Below are 5,751 nucleotides of genomic sequence, written 5' to 3'. Positions count from 1 at the left end.
TTCATCAGATGGAGTGCCACAGGGTACTACAGGTAAAAATTGTCTGAAATCACCAGAAATAACGAGCGAAACTCCAACTATAGGCAGGTCTACTCCTCTTAAATCTCGCATAGTTCTATCTTTGGCGACATTGTACCTTAATCCCAAACTATGAGGTCACAATTCTTCAGCACTTTTTCTGCTTCAGTTTTTTTGCTAATGTCACAAACCGGATATTCCATTGTAGCTAAGTCGAGATGCAATTTGAAAGCAGCATGTGATGTTCGGCCACCTGAAAGTAGTGTTGCAGCAATACCGGATGAAGCAACGGCTAATGCGATCTTTTTCTGGCTCCTCATCTTAGCAAGAAAAAGGTTGAGGACAAATGTTTTGTAAGTACCACCCGGGGCATCCAAGAAAAATATCACACCACTTCCTCTTGAACCGCTTCAGAAATCAGTTGATATGCATTACTCTCATCCTGTACTATATGCGGCTCATTGTCAGAAACAAACTTTGCGAGAGTATCTGTGTTGTCGTTTGTTTCACGGAACCATTCTCGACTGATGGTTGCGCTTTCAGACCTATTAGAAGAGGGAAGTCCCCACTTCGTTAAATCTTTCCCACTCGTGTATAATGCCAAATCTTCAATGTATATCAGAGCCTCATTGAACATATCTGGTGTGTACTGTATGTCCTCTTGGGGATGTTCTATTTGGACTCTGTTTTTTACATCCTCAGACAGGGCCTCTTTGTGAATGTCCCATAGGCTCTTGGGATCTGCCATCTCACACGCAGTTATCACAATAGCAAATAGATACCTCATGGTCGATGGGGATTGAGAAATAGTTGCCTCTTCAAGCGTGGCGTTCCAATGGGCATCATCTTATATGAGTCCGAGGAGATTGCAAGCCTCACGGAATGTGCTGAAAATTTGCCTGTCCACTGTTCTCAGGTCTATGAAACTCACTGGACCACTTTTCACATGCAGGAGGAGGCGAACGCAGAAACACTCAAAATTATTGGGATGTACTGTGTGCGCTTGACCCAATGCGTCAGATTTGTAAATACAGGGATATCCTGGAATTTCTGAACCTTGATTCCTCCTGTTCCAACGTTTCTGACTCGAGTTCCAAGTGAAATACGTTGGCACCTGAGCGTACAGTCGAGTTCAAGCAAAGTCATCAATTTTGCATCGTTTGAAAAATGCCAGTAAGTTATAAATTGGAGGTTCTTCCGCTCATTGTTGGACATTTTGATCTGTAAAATAAACTCTCTGCCTGTTCTCAAGGTGAATTGTCAGGTGAATAACTGCAGGAAACCTGCCAGTAATGGGGAAGTTCAATATCCTCCATATGGCTTCATTGGTGCATATATATATATATATATATATATATATATATATATATATATATATATATATATATCGACCATTTTCATATTTTTGAACCTCGTTGATGTCGTTTCTCTCAATGGTTACAACGGCTTGATCACTGCCCTTGTGAATGTATTTGCATATGTATTTGATATCTTTTACACTTTTGCAGTACTCAACGTTGATATGGGCATTGAAAATGGTGGATAGTAATGGGATATATGGAACTATCCATTTATTATCAACAACGACGGGTTCAGGAATACCGTGAACTTTATCTGTTGTTTCAAATCTACCATCATCAGGTGCCCACCGACGATACAACGGATATCCATCTTTATCCGACTGCGTTTCGTGGAGGAGTTCTCTTGGGAACCTCTTTCCACATTTTCCATTTTTCATGCAGGGTGCCTTGCTATTTATTACCCCACATGGACAATGGATCATATGACGTTTCACAATAGCGTACAAAAACGGATCCTCTTCTGGGTTGGGCAATTCAGCGCGAATGACTGAGTCAATCTGGGTGGGTCTAAGTTTTTCTCTGAGCCAAAAAAGCTATGTACGTGTGGAAGACCACGTTTTTGCCATTCTATGGTATACATGAAGGCAGCAACAGACCCACACACGTTAAAATTCGTCATAAGATCTATCAACAGAATGACTTTCCTCTGAAAGACTCTCGCTATTAGATCATGTCGGTCATGTGCGACTTGTCCTGGTAATAGTTCTTTGACAATTTCTGGCCACTGAGGATTGCAGGTGAAAGTTATGAAAAGGTCAGGTCTTCCAAAAGTTCTAACATATGTTATTGCACCTTGAGTGCGTTCTGCCATATAATGTGGTCCACCAGTGAATGATGATGGTAATATAACTAATTGACCAACATTTGCATGGCCGTCATTGGTTAGAGAATCACGGAGATGTACATAATCAGCCACGCGTAACTACTGCTGATGAGTTCTGATGAATAGTAGTCGTTCAGACTCAATCTTTGCATACATATCAACTCTATACTGGTGGAGCAGTTGGCGACAATGCAAAATAATATTGAAACTATTTTGCCTATGCATGACTCTGTATGCATACTCATCATTCGCAGATACTTTTTTTTCGAACATTCATTAGTCCGGTCGTGGGATTGAACTGCCATATTTGGAAGCAATAGCCATCTTGTCCTTCCCAGTTAATCAACGGGTACTGTAGGGGATCATAGGAGCGGTGTGTCTCACTGATTCACTGCAGTTGCTCATTCTGCAGTGTATGACTATGTCACGCCCATTGAATTCTTTCCCAATGATGACGATGGCCACTTCATTTACTTGTGGGGCGTTGTATCTTCTCTCATGCTCTCCAGCAGGAGTTATATCAGCATGAATTACAACCCTCATGTCTTCACTGGGAGCCTGTTCTAAGGCTGTTTTGAAACTTTTTACAATGTTGTTAGTTTCATGCAACATCTTTTGCAAGTCCAAAAGCACCTCGAGACGAATATCTTCAACAACGCCACACCTAAGTTGAGCTTCCTGATTGTGATCGCCCATGAAATACTGCAGATGTGAAGAAACTTCGGTTCTTCTCCGGGTTGTGGCAAAATGGCCCCGGCTTGATGATATATTTGCCCACAAACCTTGAACGTAGGGAAGTAGCCCGGTAACCTAACTTCTTAAGCTCCAAATGATGTAATTTGGAAGCATGAGTTATACCTCCTGATATTGCTGAGGAAATGTTGCGAGTGGGCAGACGTGCCATCCAACAGAGACTTCAACGGTTCTGGTGGTTCATATATATCAGTGATTTTCACTTTCCCTCCACTGCAACACATACCAGGAGGTTCTTTCTTGAATTTTCATGCCCCACAATGATGGCAGATCTCATCCATCCCACCTATTTGAAGTATAGGGATCAATTGATACTGATTATGCGGTCTATAGTTAAAGGCTTCTCTTTCCAATTTCGATGATTTGAAAGGGCCGGTTCTATTGGCAGCAGAATGCAACCGTTTGCTTCGGCGTCGATCGTCCGAGACTTCAGGCAGCTCTGCTTCTCTCGCTGCTGCAGTTGCTTGGCAATCGCTTCGAAGTCGAGCGCCCATCGCTTCAGGCAGCTCTGCTGCTCTCGTTGCTGTGGTTGCTTGGCGATCGCTTCTTCGTCGAGCGTCCGTAGCTTCAGGCAGCTCTGCTGCTCTCATTGCTGCGGTTGCTTGGCGATTGCTTCTGCGCCGAGCGTCCGCAGATTCAGGAGTCTCTGCAAGCCGAGCAGCTGCCGAAAGCGACCGGTCTCTTTGACACCTTGATGTCATTTTCTCTTCGGTCTCGACATCTCGTGATGCTCTCACAGTCTTCGCGTTTGGCGTTTTTCTCCCAATGCTGCTTCCTCGCTTTTTAGGAGGCATCATTACTTTATTAAAATGATCAAAATATTACTATTATGTATTAATGTGTGAATTAATTTTATGCGAGGTGGTTGTGGTCGGGGCAACTCGTCGGGGGACTATGCCCGACAACTCAGGTCGCGGGAGTCCTCGCAAGGGGATCCGCTGTCAACTGGGGAGGCCAATTAGTCCCGAGAGCCCTGCGACAAACACGCAGGTCCGGCTCAATAAGTGCGGGAGTTCTCGCGATTTTTACTGGGGTCCGCGGGAATGAGCACAACCAACCTTTTTCCAAGATACAAAAGTAAATAGTCACTCTATTTTAGCATGACCTCTTGATAGAGGTATTGGTCCTATTGCTGAGGTAAATGCTTGATGATGAGGAATGGATGCAAAATGGATAAGAAATGGATGAGGAATTGGTGAGGATTTGATGAGGAAACCTGCTTGATGATGAGGAATTGCTCGGGAAAAATATCTCCGCTTCAGCTTCAACGAAAGTGTATATTAGAATACCTCTATTGATGTGAGGCAGCATGTACTGATACTGATGAACTATTGTTCTCAAGGAAATGTGTATAATAGACGACCTCTATAGGTTTTTGTTGATGTAAATAAGGCCTATGATAGTGTATCAAATACCATGGACGCCGTATCTGTAGTGTCCAGAGGGCCGTAGGACTCGGATAGTCGTGAGGGTTGTCGAACTCTGTTTATTGCCCGTCCGAATGCACACTACTACAGACTGCACAGACGCCTCAGGCGGCGTGAACACCTATATCCCTTGCAGGCACGTGACCACCAAAACCACTCCTCCACGCCTCCACAACGCTCCCCGCATTGTGCCCTGCCCCCGCATGCCAGTACACCACACTTCTCCCTCCTAAAAATATGATTATAAAATGACCATCATAATGATAAGCATAATCGGCACAGAATACCATGACATAAAAGCAAAGAGGCACAAAAACGATAACAATCAAAAAGCATAGGCACCACCACACAGAAAGCAACTAGAGCCAAAAATGGCATGGACAGGTGCCTGAATACTGAGTTGCACGATGAACCCACAAAAACCCTGACCGCGTTAAAGATATCAAGAAGCAAGTTGGGAAGCACAGCATCACTATGCAGCAGAAGCGCCCCCAGACGGCTCATGCTTACACGCCCTCCGGCGCGGTTGCGATGACCTCTCGAGCGAACCTCCCCCGGCACCATCAAATGCCCCCGGTCGACAAGGCGGTACATCTCCCCCAGACAGAACCGAATCAGATAAACATTCCGAGCCTGGAAGCCCCGCGGCGCCAGTGCGGCTGACCTTGGCGAGCCTAGAGGTTTGTGCTGCACAGCACCAGGCCCGTCTGACCTTGGCCATATCAAGGATGGTCTGTGACGCTGAACAGCGCCGTCGGCTGGGCGCACCATCAATCCCATAACAAACACACGCATCACATCCAACCGAGATCTCAACGCACGTCCGAACGGCCTTGGCGAGAACAGAGGTTTGCGCTCCAGGGTGCCAGGCACGTCTGACCTTGGCAAAACCAGGGGTGCGGGTAACGCTGAACAGCGAACCAGCCCCAGCTCTGAGCTGATCTCTGAATCCCACACCAAAACCGCGTATCCAACCCAAACGAGAAAACCATGCACATCCACACAGACGGTCAGCGTAGCCTGGAGACATATCAGTGTTATCCCACAGCAAAAACATCGTCCACTCCGACGCAACCTTCCCCTCATGTACAGCACGCCCCCCCAGCATAATCCCCACACATGACAGGGGAGCGAACCGTGGGCTGCCCTCGCAGCTGGAGATCGGCAAGACCTCTTTATTCACCACGATCGCCCCCAAGCCCTTCACATCACATCGATCATATCGGACATCCCATCGATTGATCCCAGCCAAACATATTATGCTCACACACGAACTGTCGGCATTTATTTTAACAATGCTAAATTTCATCACTCGTGCAGCGAGAATCAAATACGCAACAATAGCAACCCCTGAATCACATCGTATGTA

The sequence above is a fragment of the Eptatretus burgeri genome, chromosome 1 (genome assembly GCF_056783735.1).
Source record: "Eptatretus burgeri isolate ZD-2024b chromosome 1, Ebu_testis_v1, whole genome shotgun sequence".
NCBI lineage: Eukaryota > Metazoa > Chordata > Myxini > Myxiniformes > Myxinidae > Eptatretus > Eptatretus burgeri.
Note: the sequence above shows the minus strand (reverse complement) of the source record.